At 42.0% G+C, this 16,537-nt stretch overlaps 1 long non-coding RNA gene across 1 annotated transcript; it reads right to left on the reverse strand.

Moving 5' to 3' along the window:
- Nucleotides 1–228: 228 nt before the first annotated feature.
- On the reverse strand, nt 229–2,819 carry LOC123119991 (uncharacterized). The gene is made up of 3 exons (XR_006459206.1): nt 2,460–2,819; nt 913–2,347; nt 229–499 (listed from the first exon to the last, which is right to left on the reverse strand). It is a non-coding gene; the product is annotated as an uncharacterized lncRNA (long non-coding RNA).
- Nucleotides 2,820–16,537: the final 13,718 nt, after the last annotated feature.

Below are 16,537 nucleotides of genomic sequence, written 5' to 3' on the forward strand. Positions count from 1 at the left end.
TCAGGTAGGATCCCCTTCTACCACGGGGGAAATCTCCCAAAGTCCACTTTACCAAATGGCAACAGGTGGACGGGGCCAAAATCCCCAGAAGAAGATAAATAAAAAAACACAAAAATGAAGGATTCCGTGCAATCAATTCTGAAACAGCTCAGAAAAATACCATGAATAATTACAAAAAAACACAAATATATTCAATACATTACATATAATTCTAGAAATCACAGAAAATCAAGGAATTTGCAAATGTATAAATAATCATTCATTTACACTATCATCTTCGGACACTCATGAGAATATAGTCAGAACTAAAGATGTCACATAACATAAAGAGGCAACATTTCTTAGGTACTCTAATACAGAACAAGAAATCAAGTGTCACTCCACTCGTGCTGAGTGGCGATCCAAATTGGGACTACGACCTTCGTGAGCTAGAGGTGTAAGAATGTAGCCGACTCCAACAAAAATTGTGTTGTAGCCTCGTCTCAGAAGTGTAGCCCCCCTGATTTATACAAATGAAGGATCATAAGCTGGGAAAGAGAAGCATATGAGAAATTATTAACAGATTCTAATATGACATCATAACACAAATCGCATTGGCATTTCAGTTCCGATCTTTTATGTGCAAAAGTCAAAATCGCCGAAAAAGACCCCAATGGCCAGTCCAGATTGGTTATCTGAAACCAATACTGGCTAAGGCATACTCATACAGATCTTAACACTAATACAACAGAACAAAAAATAACTTTTGTGATCGCTGGTGACACTCTTAAGGCGATAATTCAATTACAACGATCTTATCATTAAGAAATGGGTATTAGCCTACCAAAGTACGGAGATTATAGATTATACATATAAATTAGGAAACATGAAATACAAAAATAATTAGCAAAATTACAAAATAATTCAACCCACCTCAACAGTTACACGAGTCGAGTCCCAGAAAACCTCATAGTGTCTAGGATAAATTTATCGTGCCCCCAGTTTTTCTTCTTTTGGGGGGCCCTAGTACATCCATATACTACCCTTTCTTCTTGGTGCCCCCAGTACATCCATATACAACTCCTGCAATCATATAATAATAAAATACTACTCTGGCGGAATGATTAGAAAAATAATTCTGAAGTATTGTTGCCACAGCTTGGAGCATATAGTAATTGCAACCGACAGAAAGCACAACTTACCTCCAGATAAATCAAATCACATACCTTGCAAATGTAAATTGAAAATCTGAATGATAAATGCTAATCTGCAGATGTATATAGTGACCCTCATCTAAACACATAGACCAAATGGTAATCCATGTATTATTGGAGCGAGACCAACTAGCTCCTTATGTTTGCAGAAGTTGATCAAAGGATAACATCAACTAGATTTAATTTTCTATGGAGGCACTGCTAGGGTAACATCAAATGATCAATTCAGAATAACTCATGTTATTGCAAATGAAAGAATAGGCAGAGTTTGGAAACAAAGGTTCGTGGATCTACAAACAGTCAGATGGATATAACTCAGGTTCAGATAAAACTCAGGTCAATAATGGCGCAAAATAAATAAAGATAAGATGGATGTAGTGCAGAACAAGAAAATATAAGACGAACTGTCTACACACCTTATGTTCTCTCCATCGCAGAAATTTCCTCCTTGAACAAATAAAGTCTAAGACATGAGTCAGTGGTATTGATGAATATTTCTTGATTTATTTGGTGTTGTGTCCTTTGTCATGTGTGAAACAAACTTGACATCAATAGATCAGGATATCCATAGATACAAGAAGAGTGTTGAGCTATGCAAAGTGTATGATGCGTAATGGCATGTAACTGCACATGCTGTCTAAAAAGTATGCCATGGTGAATTTAATTGCAGAGGATACCAAAACTAAAAATAGAAAATTTATAACTACGAAAAAAGCATAAAAATAAACAATTGTAGTATGTACTGCCATAAGGATCTAACAAAGAAAAACGTTCAGTATTTGCCTGTCTACACAAAAGCAATTAACTTGCCTAAACCAAAGTTCACAAGACTCACCAGTAATTTAATGCAGAAAATCCACTGCATTTGCCACATTCTTCAGAATTGCACCTAAATTCTAATGTATGCAGCCAATAATCTAACTTCAATAGACAAACTGCCACACATTAGGCAATGCTTTGCTCTGTAGTAACAAGAGTCCAAACAAGAAAAATGGTCCTTGAAATATCCAAAATATAGCATCAGACCTCACAATCAATCACAAGAGCCAATTGACCAATCAAAACACTGTGCAGATCTAGGGGGGAGAAGCGAAAGGAAGAGATTGTGCTCACCATTAATTTGACAATGGTGGGAGAGGTCCAAGTCTGATTAGCTGTAAAATGAGGAAAAGACGCTCAGGTCCGTGGATCTGGAGCAACATCATCAGTGCTAACCGAGGCATCAAATAGGTGGTAGTGGTGGACGAGGAAGAGGAGCGGGCTAACCTGGCTCGGAGGACGGGGAAGGTGACCGCTAGCCCATTGCTGTTCGTCTGAGGAGATATGAGCCGCGAGGGGTAGTCGATCTCGCCGGAAGTAGAAACTGACCTCTGGGCCATCGCCATCACCGGGCAGAGGATCTTGGCAGGAGAGAGCGGGTGACGTCGTCGGCGGGGGGAGAAGCTCTTGGCTAGAGGCGCGGGTGGCCAACGGAGGCACAAGCTCGGGAGGATTGAGTCGGCGTCGTCGCTTCTCGAGGATTTCCTGCCCGACTTGATGAGATCAGGGAATCGCTCCCGGGGAAGGGACATGGAAAGGGCAGGGGTCCCTCTTGACGGTGTGCTACCAAATGACGTCGTGGGCTGCCCCGAGTCAACTCGGCCCGTGGCTTCTTCCCCCAGGCATAAGGCCGGGATCCCCCGGGGATCCACGACAAGCAAATGAGGGCTTAGCGTGCAGTTAATTTCATGTCAAATATAGTTTTAATACATAATACTCCCTCCGTTTCTAAATACTTGTTTTTTTAGGCATTTCAAATGACTATCACATACGGATGTATGTAGACATATTTTAGAGTGTAGATTCACTCATTTTACTCCGTATGTAGTCACTTGTTGAAATGCCTAGAAAGACAAGTATTTAGGAACGGAGGGAGTAACATGTAAATAATATCTTACTCAATATCCGCATGCACTTAATATACTTCCAAATTAACGTGCATTGCACGTATATAATTACTAGTTGTCAAGAGAAAACTCACCAATGCATGTAGAAGTTCTTGGAAATTTAGTGGTCATACATGCATTCATTCTAATTAATGCCTCGGTAAACATAACTTCTTGAGAAAAACGAGCATACATTACTTATGCAAACTACGAAATTAATTCCACCACTCACCGCCTATCTTGGTTGGAGAGATTTTGAAATTGAGCCATAAAATAGAAAGGAGGGAGTAGTAACATAGCCTAGGGTAGCTTGCTGCACCACGGACTCCAAGAAAATTGATGTAGGGGTACTACTCCTATATACTACTCCAAAGAAATTGAGCCATAAACTAGAAAGGAGGAAGTACTACTAAAAGACATATATTCCAAACAATATGATAATCTCTCTAACCAATGTAGGGACGAGGAGTAAACGGAGGGAGTAGTAAAATTTTCTCCTCGTCCTGGGAGCCACCGCGCGTGTGGGCGAGGGAGCGGGCGTAAGGCGTAGCACTACTACCTCCGTCCTAGTTTATAGGTCACCTTTGTAGTTCGTGCCAAATTCTGGCCAAATATTTAGCTAACAAAATGTTAATGCATGTCAACAAAAATTATATCGTTGGATTCGTATTTCAACATAGTTTTCAATGATATAATTTTTGGTAACATGCACGAACGTTTTTTTAGTTCAATCTATAGTCAAAATTTGACACAATATACAATGGAGACCAATAAACCGGGACGGAGGTAGTTTCTAGTAAGCAAGCTTCACCTCGTCCTGCGAGCCATCGCGCCCGTGGGCGGGGAGACGGCGTAGTAAGCAAGCTTCTCCTCGTTCTGCGAGTTGACGGGACACATCAAAAGTAATACGCACAGAGCATCCCGAGTGTATAGAGCATTGCCTTTAAGGTAGGCCCCACATGGTTTGCCTCTTTTTTAACATAACGCGTCAAGTCGCAATTTATTTGTTCACCCGTGGTAGACGATCCTCCATCAAGTACACAACTAGTACACGTGTCAAATTATCACGTGCGCTGCATGTTCGTACAGAAATGAGCTCCACCATGTACCCGCGTGGGTGTGGTGGGAAAAGAGACGGGAGTACGTGCGCCGTGCGTGCACCTCTTCTCTTTGTGCACGTCCCCACCTACATGGGTGCGTGTGAGAGAGATACTACATAGACATAATGCGCCGTCCATCCCCATGACTCCGCCCAGTCCGACCACCAGTCACCACCACGCCCCACTCCTCCTCACCTTATCTCTCATCTTTCTCGAGATATCATTTTTTCGATGAAATTCTTGAGATACCATTTTTCCAATAAAATTCTCGAGATATCATTAGTTTTTACACATGGGACTACTCCTGCATGGGTCAATCACAATAGGTGTTTTGTAAAAAATGCATCTTGATGTTCCGTGCAATGCACGGGCATCTTGCTAGTCCATGAAAACAACACATGGCAAAATTTCACGGCGAACGAGGGATTTGAATCTGCTGGGAAGGGTTGTTTGGATTTTGCGCGGGGTAGCCAAAATATTGGCGACCATTTTGTCCACCGGTGCCTTTGCCACCGATGAATGAGGAATGGCTCGGGTGCTCATGCATCCTCCAGCGCGCACGTTGGAGACGAGCTCGCACAAGCTGTGCTTTTTTTGTCCCACCATGCCGCCCGAGCCGACCGCAGACCGACCGGCGACCCGCATATTACGTCATCCAACCGTAGCCGCACACATTCTGACAGCAACTCAACCAACAGGACGAAATTCATGCAAACACGGCGATATTTCTCATAAACAATGACGGAATTCATATAAAATACCAGATTTTCAAACAAACATGACGGATTTCATTACATTTAAATCAACTAAGCGGTGCTAGTTGTGGACATCACAGGTATATAATACCTGGCCTAAATGGTCGCCCGCCGATCCATTTGTGTTCCTCATGTCCGGCAGCACGATCACCGGACTGCCGAGAGCCCCCGAGGTATATGCTTTAGCGCAAAGGACGGCTGATGACCCATAAGTGTAAGGGATCTATCATAGTCCTTTCGATAAGTAAGAGTGTCGAACCCAACGAGTAGCAGAAGGAAATGACAAGCGGTTTTCAGTAAGGTATTCTCTGCAAGCACTGAAATTATAGGTAACAGATAGTTTTGTGATAAGGTAATTTGTAACGGGTAACAAGTAATGAAAGTAAATTAGGTGCAGCAAGATGGCCCAATCCTTTTTGTAGCAAAGGACAAGCCTGGACAAACTCTTATATAGAGAAAAGCACTCCTGAGGACACATGGGAATTATCGTCAAGCTAGTTTTCATCACGCTCATATGATTCGCGTTCGTTACTTTGATAATTTGGTATGTGGGTGGACCGGTGCTTGGGTACTGCCCTTTCTTGGACAAGCATCCCACTTATGATTAACCCCTATTGCAAGCATCCGCAACTACAAAAGAAGTATTAAGGTAAACCTAACCATAGCATGAAACATATGGATCCAAATCAGCCCCTTACGAAGCAACGCATAAACTAGGGTTTAAGTTTCTGTCACTCTAGCAACCCATCATCTACTTATTAATTCCCAATGCCTTCCTCTAGGCCCAAACAATGGTGAACTGTCATGTAGTCGACGTTCACATAACACCACTAGAGGAAAGACAACATACATCTCATCAAAATATCGAACGAATACCAAATTCACATGACTACTTATAGCAAGACTTCTCCCATGTCCTCAGGAACAAACGTAACTACTCACAAATCATATTCATGTTCATAATCAGAGGGGTATTAATATGCATAAAGGATCTGAACATATGATCTTCCACCAAATAAACCAACTAGCATCAACTACAAGGAGTAATCAACACTACTAGCAACCTACAGGTACCAATCTGAGGTTTTGAGACAAAGATTGGATACAAGAGATGAACTAGGGTTTGAGAGGAGATGGTGCTGGTGAAGATGTTGATGGAGATTGATCCCCTCCCGATGAGAGGATCGATGGTGATGATTTCCCCCTCCCGGAGGGATGTTTCCCCGCCAAAACAGCTCTGCCGGAGCCCTAGATTGGTTCCGCCAAGGTTCCGCCCCGTGGCGGCGGTGTTTCGTCCCGAAAGCTTGCTTATGATTTTTTTTCCAGGGTAAAAGACTTCATATAGCAGAAGATGGGCACCGGAGACCTGCTAGGGGGCCCACGAGGCAGGGGGCGCGCCCAGGAGGTAGGGCGCGCCCCCACCCTCGTGGCCAGGGTGTGGGCCCCCTCTGGTTGATTCTTTCTCCAGTATTTTTTATTAATTCCAAAAACTGCCTCCGTGAAGTTTCAGGACTTTTGGAGCTGTGCAGAATAGGTCTCTGATATTTGCTCCTTTTCCAGCCCGGAATTCCAGCTGCCGACATTCTCCCTCTTCATGTAAACCTTGTAAAATAAGAGAGAAAAGGCATAAGTATTGTGACATAACGTGTAATAACAGCTCATAATGCAATAAATATCGATATAAAAGCATGATGCAAAATGGACGTATCAAATCCCCCAAGCTTAGACCTCGCTTGTCCTCAAGCGGAAGCCGATATCGAAAAATATGTCCACATGTTTAGAGATAGAGGTGTCGATAAAATAAAATACGGACAAGAGGGCATCATGATCATTCTTATAACAGCAACATATATAAATATTGTCACATGATTTCTTATGCTCAAGTAATAATCTATTCACAATTTCAAGTATGAATCAGAAACTTCATTGAGAACTAACAAACTATGATCTCAGTCATTGAAGCAATTGCAATTTATCATAACATCGTAAAGAGTCAATATAAGAGCTTTTCAGCAAGCCCACATACTCAACTATCATTTAGTCTTTCATAATTGCTAACACTCACGCAATACTTACGGGTATGGAGTTTTAATCGTACACAGAGAAAGATAGGGGCTTATAGTGTTGCCTCCCAACCTTTTACCTCAAGGGTAATGTCAACAATAATAATTCATGCTAACTTACATCCAATTGGATATATATATCAGGATCTTTCCAACACAAGGTGCTTGCCAAAGGATAAAATGTAAAAAGGAAAGGTGAAGATCACCATGACTCTTGCATAAGGTATAAGACAAAAGTAAAAGGTAGGCCCTTCGCAGAGGGAAGCAGAGGTTGTCATGTGTTTTTATGGTTGGATGCACGAAATCTTAATGCAAAAGAACGTCACTTTATATTGCCACTTGTGATATGGACCTTTATTATGCAGTCCGTCGCTTTTATTGCTTCCACATCACAAGATCGTACAAAGCTTATTTTCTCCACACTAATAAATCATACATATTTAGAGAGCAATTTTTATTGCATCCAACATGACAACTTACTTGCAGGATCTTACTCAATCCATAGGTAGGTAAGGTGGACTCTCATGGCAAACCCAGGTTTACGGATATTTGGAAGCACAAGTAGTATCTCTACTTGGTGCAAAGAATTTGGCTAGCATGAGGGGGAAAGGCAAGCTCAACATGTTGGATGATCCATGACAATATACTTTATTTCGGATATAAGAAAACATAACCCACTACGTTGTCTTCCTTATCCAACATCAACTCTTTAGCATGTCATATTTTAATGAGTGCTCACAATCATAAAAGATGTCCAAGATAGTGTATTTATATGTGAAAACCTCTCTTTCTTTATTACTTCCTATTAATTGCAACGATGAGCAAAACTATGTTTGTCAACTCTCAACTACTTTTATTCATCACACTCTTTATATGTGAAGTCATTACTCTCCATAAGATCAATATGATCTCTTTATTTCTTTTTATTCTTTCTTTTATTCCCTCAAGATCATAGCAAGATAGTCAAGCCCTTGAATCAACACTAATCTTTATTATATATAGCTCACGGACTCGATTACGTAGAAGGATCATAAAGCAAAACTCAGAACTAATTCATACTAAAACTTTATTCTACTAGATCAAGATATTACTAAAATGATCGAACTAAGAAAAACGGTAAAGATAGGAGTGTGATGGTGATACGATACCGGGGCACCTCCCCCAAGCTTGGCAGTTGCCAAGGGGAGTGCCCATACCCACGTATTTATATCTCTTTCCTCGGGGGTGGTGATGATGGAGTTGTTGATGATGTAGGACTGTCGTCCCTCTTCCAAGGCATAGGCTCACCATCATAGAAGGATGATCGAGTCTCCGGGATCCTTAAATCTGCAGCCAAATTCATCCTCTTGAATCTATATTCATACTCACAGTTTTGGTTTTGCAGGTCATAGATCTGGGCTTGGAGGTGCTCGATTTTCTCGTGAAGCTTGAAGATGGCCTCCCCAATGTCCTTGGCGTCCAGCTTGTGGTTGTTGGTGAACTCCATGATCATTATGTGATTGGCGTCGAGTCCATGCTCCACCATCTCCTGACACTTGAAAACTTGTTGCTCCATTGCTTCAAGCCTTGTCTCCACGCTTCCGGTCCTCCTTGGTCCCTCAACATCGCAGATGTGCAGCAACCCCTCACGTATCTCAATGGTTTGAGGATGTTGCAGCACCTCCGCGAGGTAGGGGTTGATGACCTTCTCGAAGAACTTGTCCTTGGGGGCACTTGGGGACGTCATGGTGATCTAAATCTGTCAGAAAAACAGCTCGAAACAAGAACAGAGGAAATTTGCGTGATACGAGGGTCAAAACCTTCGGGAGACTATATAATGAATGTTTACCAACTAAAAGAAGTATCGTGCAAGAAAACGGAGTCCGGAGAGCACACAAGGTACCCACGAGGCAGGGGGCGCGCCCTCCACCCCCGTGGACGCCTCGTGTCCTTCCTGGACTACTTCTTATTTTCCTATTTTCTTAAATATTCCAAAACAGAGAAAAATTGCCATTAGAACTGTTTTGGAGTCGGTTTACTTACCGTACCACATACCTATTCCTTTTCGGAGTCTGAAGCGTTTTGGAAAGTGTCCCTTATGTATTCCTTCGGGGTCACGGTTTCAATAACATTTGTTTCAACATTTATAGGATTACCTGAGATATAATGTTTGATTCTTTGACCGTTCACCACCTTTGGATTTGTGCCTTCGAAGTTGTTGATTTTTATGGCACCGGAACGATAGACCTCCTCGATAACGTAAGGACCTTCCCATTTAGAGAGAAGTTTTCCTGCAAAAAATCTTAAACGAGAGTTGAATAGCAACACATAGTCACCTACATTAAACTCACGCTTTTGTATCCTTTTGTCATGCCATCTTTTAACATTTTCTTTAAACAGTTTGGCATTCTCATAGGCCTGGGTTCTCCATTCATCAAGTGAGCTAATGTCAAATAGTCTCTTCTCACCGGCGAGTTTGAAATCATAATTGAGCTCTTTAATGGCCCAATATGCCTTATGTTCTAGTTAGAGAGGTAAGTGACATGCTTTTCCATAAACCATTTTATAAGGAGACATACCCATAGGATTTTTATATGCAGTTCTATAGGCCCATAATGCATCATCAAGTTTCTTGGACCAATTCTTTCTAGATCTATTAACAGTCTTTTGCAAAATTAATTTGAGCTGTCTATTACTAAGTTCTACTTGACCACTAGACTGTGGGTGATATGGAGATGCAATTCTATGATTAACATCGTACTTAGCAAGCATTTTACGAAAAACACCATAAATAAAATGTGAACCACCATCAGTCATTAAGTATCTAGGGAGTCCAAACCTCGGAAAAATAACTTCTTTAAGCATCTTAATAGAGGTGTTATGATCAGCACTACTAGTTGGAATAGCTTCTACCCACTTAGTAACATAATCAACGGCAACTAAAATATGTGTATAGCCATTAGAGGAAGGAAACAGTCCCATATAATCAAAGCCCCAAACATCAAATGGTTAAATAACAAGTGAATAATTCATAGGCATTTCTTGACGTCTACTAATATTACCAATTCTTTGACATTCATCACAAGACAAGACAAACTTACGGGCATCCTTGAAGAGAGTAGGCCAATAAAAACCGGATTGCAATACCTTATGTGCATTTCTATCTCCAGCGTGGTGTCCTCCATAAGCCTCAGAGTGACACTTGCGTAGGATCTGTTCCTGTTCATGCTCTGGTACACAAGGTCTAATAACACCATCTACTCCTTCTTTATAAAGGTGTGGGTCATCCCAGAAGTAATGTCTTAAATCATAGAAAAACTTTTTCTTTTGCTGGTATGTGAAACTAGGTGGTGTAAATTTAGCAACAATGTAATTAGCATAATCAGCATACCATGGAGCAGTACGAGAAGCGTTTATGACAGCCAATTGTTCATCAGGAAAGCTATCATCAATAGGTAGTGGGTCATCAAGAACATTCTCTAACCTAGATAAGTTGTGTGCAACGGGGTTCTCATCTCCCTTTCTATCAATAATATGCAAATCAAATTCTTGTAATAGGAGAACCCATCTAATAAGTCTAGGTTTAGCATCTTTCTTTTCCATAAGATATTTAAAAGCAACATGATCAGTGTGAACAGTTACTTTAGAATCAACAACATAAGGTCTGAACTTATCACAAGCAAATACAACTACTGAAAATTCCTTTTCAGTAATAGCATAATTTCTCTGGGCACTGTCTAGAGTTTTACTGGCATATTGAATAACATTTAATTTCTTATCAACTCTTTGTCCTAGGACAGCACCTACAGCGTAATCACTAGCATCACACATAATTTCAAAGGGTAAATTCCAATCAGGTGGCTGAACAATAGGTGCAGAAATCAAGGCTTTCTTAAGTATTTCAAATGCTTCTGCACAATCATCATCAAATACAAAAGGAACATCTTTTTGTAAGAGATTAGTCAGAGGCCTAGAAATTTTTGAGAAGTCCTTAATGAACCTCATATAAAAACCAGCATGACCAAGGAAACTTCTTATACCTTTAATGTCCTTGGGACATGGCATCTTTTCAACAGCATCAACTTTAGCTTTATCAACTTCAATACCTCTTTCAGAAATTTTATGCCCCAAGACAATACCTTCATTAACCATAAAGTGGCACTTTTCCCAATTCAAGACAAGATTAGTTTCTTCACATCTCTGCAAAACTCGATCAAGGTTGCTCAAGCAATCATCAAAAGAAGTTCCATATATGGAGAAATCATCCATGAAAACCTCAACAATATTTTCACAAAATCAGAGAATATAGCCATCATGCATCTTTGAAAAGTAGCAGGTGCATTGCATAACCAAACGGCATACTTCTATAAGCAAAGGTACCGAAAGGACAAGTAAAAGTGGTCTTTTCTTGATCCTCTTTTGACACAGGTATTTGAGAGAAACCAGAGTAACCATCTAGAAAGCAAAAATGTGTATGTTTAGATCATCTTTCTAGCATTTGATCAATAAAAGGTAAAGGGTAATGATCCTTTTTAGTAGCTTTATTTAATTTGCGGAAATCAATTACCATTCTATAACCTGTAATAATTCTTTGTGGGATCAATTCATCTTTATCATTAGGAACAACAGTAATACCTCCCTTCTTAGGGACACAATGGACAGGGCTTACCCACTGACTATTAGCAACGGGATAAATTATACCTGCCTCCAGAATCTTTAGTATTTCTTTTCTTACCACTTATTTCATCTTAGGATTTAACCGTCGTTGGTGATCAACAACCGGTTTAGCGTCTTTCTCCAATTTTATTTTGTGTTGGCATAGAGTGGGACTAATGCCCTTAAGATCATCAAGAGTATATCCAATAGCAGCACGGTGCTTCTTCAGAGTTTTCAATAATTTCTTTTCTTCATGCTCTGAAAGGTTAGCACTAATAATAACAGGATATATCTTTTTCTCATCAAGATAAGCATATTTAAGAGTATCAGGTAATGGTTTAAGCTCAAACACGGGATCACCCTTGGGTGGAGGAGGATCCCCTAGGATTTCAACAGGCAAGTTGTGTTTCAAGATAGGTCCTTGTTTAAAGAATACTTCATCTATTTCCCTTCTTTCATTCATAAACATATCATTTTCATGGTCGAGCAAATATTGTTCTAAGGGATCATTAGGAGGCACGGCAATAGAAGCAAGACCAATAATTTCATCTTTACTAGGTAATTCTTTATCATGGGGTTGTCTACGAAACTTAGCAAAATTAAACTCATGAGACATATCCCCCAAACCAATCGTAACAACATCCTTTTTGCAGTCTATCCTAGCATTAACAGTATTCAAGAAGGGTCTACCAAATATGATAGGACAGAAGCTATCTTGTGTGGAACCAAGAACAAGAAAATCAGCGGGATATTTAACTTTCCCACACAAGACTTCAACATCTCTAAAAATCCCAACTGGTGAAATAGTGTCTCTATTGGCAAGCTTAATTGTAACATCAATTTCCTCTATCTCAGCAGGTGCAATAGCATGCATAATTTCTTTGTATAAGGAATGAGGTATTGCACTTGCACTAGCACCCATATCACACAAGCCATGATAACAATGATCTCCTATTTTAACGGAAATAACAGGCATGCCAACAACAGGTCTATGTTTATTTTTAGTATCAGGTCTAGCAATTCTAGCAGCTTCATCACAGAAGTACATAACATGCCCATCAATATTATCGGCCAAGAGATCTTTAACCATAGCAATACTATGTTCAACTTTAATTTGCTCAGGGGGTGTAGGTGTTCTAGTATTACTCTTACGAACCACAGTTGAAGCTTTAGCATGATCCTTTATTCTAACAGGGAAAGGTGGTTTCTCAATATAAGCAGTAGGAACAATAGGATCAACATTATAAGTGATAGTCTTTTCTTCAACTTTAATAGGTGCAACTACTTTTAGTTCAACGGGAGGATTATATTTAAACCACTTCTCCTTAGGGAGATCAACATGAGTAGCAAAGGATTCACAGAAAGAAGCTACTATCTCAGAGTCAAGTCCATATTTAGTGCTAAATTCACGGAAAACATCGGTATCCATAAAAGATTTAACACAATCAAACTTAGGTATTATACCTGACTCCTTACCTTCGTCGAGATCCCAATCTTCAGAGTTGCATTTAATTCTTTCCAATAAACCCCATTTGAATTCAATAGTCTTCATCATAAAAGATCCAGTACAAGAAGTATCGAGCATGGAGCGCTTGTTGAGAGAAAGCCGAGCATAAAAATTTTGAATAATAATTTCTCTTGAGAGCTCATGATTGGGGCATGAATATAACATTGACTTAAGCCTCCCCCAAGCTTGAGCGATGCTTTCTCCTTCGCGAGGCCAAAAATTATATATATAATTACGATCACGATGAACAAGATGCATAGGATAAAACTTCTGATGAAATTCCAATTTCAATCGGTTGTAGTTCCATGATCCCATATCATCACCTAGCCTAAACCATGTCAATGCCTTTCCCTTCAAAGATAAAGGGAAGACCTTCTTCTTGATAACATCCTCGGGCATACCTGCAAGCTTAAATAATCCACAAACTTCATCCACATAGATTAGGTGCAAATCGGGATGTAATGTTCCATCTCTTGTAAAAGGATTAGCTAGCAGTTTCTCTATCATACCCGAAGGAATTTCAAAGTAAACATTTTCAGTAGGTTTAGTAGGTTGAGGAGCAACTCTTTGCTCTACTGGTCGGGGTGAAGATACCCTGAACAAGCCCCTCAAAGGATTATGTTCCATAGTAACAAGTGACAGTAAATTTCAGCACACTATATAAATTTTTCCTTACCAAATTCCACCTACCAAAGGCGCTTCACTCCACGGCAACGGTGCCAGAAAAGAGTCTTGATGACCCACAAGTGTAGGGGATCTATCGTAGTCCTTTCGATAAGTAAGAGTGTCGAACCCAACGAGGAGCAGAAGGAAATGACAAGCGGTTTTCAATAAGGTATTCTCTGCAAGCACTGAAATTATAGGTAACAGATATTTTTGTGATAAGGTAATTTGTAACGGGTAACAAGTAATGAAAGTAAATAAGGTGCAGCAAGATGGCCCAACCCTTTTTGTAGCAAAGGACAAGCCTTGACAAACTCTTATATAGAGAAAAGCGCTCCCGAGGACACATGGGAATTATCGTCAAGCTAGTTTTCATCACGCTCATATGATTCGCGTTTGTTACTTTGATAATTTGGTATGTGGGTGGACCGGTGCTTGGGTACTGCCCTTTCTTGGACAAGCATCCCATTTATGATTAACCCCTATTGCAAGCATCCGCAACTAGCAACTATAAAAGAAGTATTAAGGTAAACCTAACCATAGCATGAAACATATGGATCCAAATCAGCCCCTTACAAAGCAACGCATAAACTAGGGTTTAAGCTTCTGTCACTCTAGCAACCCATCATCTACTTATTACTTCCCAATGCCTTCCTCTAGGCCCAAACAATGGTGAACTGTCATGTAGTCGACGTTCACATAACACCACTAGAGGAAAGACAACATACATCTCATCAAAATATCGAACGAATACCAAATTCACATGACTACTTATAGCAAGACTTCTCCCATGTCCTCAGGAACAAACGTAACTACTCACAAATCATATTCATGTTCATAATCAGAGGGGTATTAATATGCATAAAGGATCTGAACATATGATCTTCCACCAAATAAACCAACTAGCATAAACTACAAGGAGTAATCAACACTACTAGCAACCCACGGGTACCAACTGAGATTTTGGGACAAAGATTGGATACAAGAGATGAACTAGGGTTTGAGAGGAGATGGTGTTGGTGAAGATGTTGATGGAGATTGACCCCCTCCCGATGAGAGGATCGATGGTGATGACGATGGTGATGGTTTCCCCCTCCCGGAGGGATGTTTTCCCGGCAGAATAGCTCCGCCGAAGCCCTAGATTGGTTCCGCCAAGGTTCCGCCTCGTGGCGGCGGTGTTTCGTCCCGAAAGCTTGCTTATGATTTTTTTCCAGGGTAAAAGACTTCATATAGCATAAGATGAGCACCGGAGGCCTGCCAGGGGGCCCACGAGGCAGGAGGGCGCGCCCCCACCCTCGTGGCCAGGGTGTGGGCCCCCTCTGGTTGATTCTTTCTCCAGTATTCTTTATTAATTCCAAAAACTGCCTCCGTGAAGTTTCAGGACTTTTGGAGCTGTGCAGAATAGGTCTATAATGTTTGCTCCTTTTCCAGCCCAGAATTCCAGCTGCCGGCATTCTCCCTCTTCATGTAAACCTTGTAAAATAAGAGAGAAAAGGCATAAGTATTGTGACATAACGTGTAATAACAGCCCATAATGCAATAAATATCGATATAAAAGCATGATGCAAAATGGACGTATCAACGTCTTGCTTCCCCACTGCCGAAGCCAAAGATGATGGTGGAAGGGGGCTTCTCCGCTTCCGTGGAGGCCATGCGGGGTCGACGAAGGTCCTCGCAACAAAAGGATTCGGCAAGACACCTGCTGTGTACGCCGGCGTCGCCTCTGTGGTGGCCTTCATGGGACCCAAGCGGCGGGGGCCTCCCGTGTTCTACTTCTCCTCGGTGATGGCGGCGGACGCGGAGGCGCTGGCCACCTACTCGTCGCTCTCCGCGCACCTGGCTTCTGTCTCTGCTTGCATGGCGCGGCCGCCGGCATGGGAGTCTCGGCCACAGAAATGGGAGACGCGGTCGCAGACACGGGAGGCGCGGTACGAGGCGGCGGTGTGGACGGCAGCGGCAACGCCCGTGCGCCGCTCCTCGTCGAGCTGGCCTGGAGCGGCGATGTAACGCCCCGGATCCGATGCGCCAGGTGTCTTCCAGTTATTCGTCGTTGTTTCCATGTCATTTGCTTGCATGTTGCATTTTGCCATGTCATCATCTACATTTCATCTGCATGTTTCTCAAAATTTGCATCCGGTCCTTTTCCCCGTTGTCCGTTTCGTGATCCGACACTCTCCCTCGCGCCCGTCGCCCCTCTCAGACCTTGTTTCGTGAGTGGGAGAAAAACGTTCTCGGAATGGGCCGAGATTTGCCGAGTGGCCTTGGTATAGCACCGGTAGACCGCCCGTCAAATTTCGTTCCATTTGGAGCTCGTTTGATGCCCCAACGGTTAACCGCGTACCTCAAAAGCCCCTTTTGTCTTGCAGCCCAACACCCCTCCAAATCAGCCCACTAACCCAGCAAACTCCCCTCCATTCTCTCCGCCGTTCGATCACGATTGTGTGGGCGAAACCGCACCTCATTTGGACACTCCTAACTCCCTCTACCTATATATATATATATGTCCTCTCCTCCGAAATTCGCGGTCTAACCCTAGTCCTCTTCCTCCTCGCGCTGCCGGACATGTCCACCGCCGCCTCCACGTCGCCCAGACCAATCCGGGGACGCCACGTCGTCACCGCCGCCTCCCCAACAAACCGCAACGCGCCACCTCACCCCGCCGGATCCCCGCGCCCCGCCGCGGCCCGCGAGGCCCA

The sequence above is a fragment of the Triticum aestivum genome, chromosome 5D (genome assembly GCF_018294505.1).
Source record: "Triticum aestivum cultivar Chinese Spring chromosome 5D, IWGSC CS RefSeq v2.1, whole genome shotgun sequence".
In the NCBI taxonomy this organism is placed as follows: domain Eukaryota; kingdom Viridiplantae; phylum Streptophyta; class Magnoliopsida; order Poales; family Poaceae; genus Triticum; species Triticum aestivum.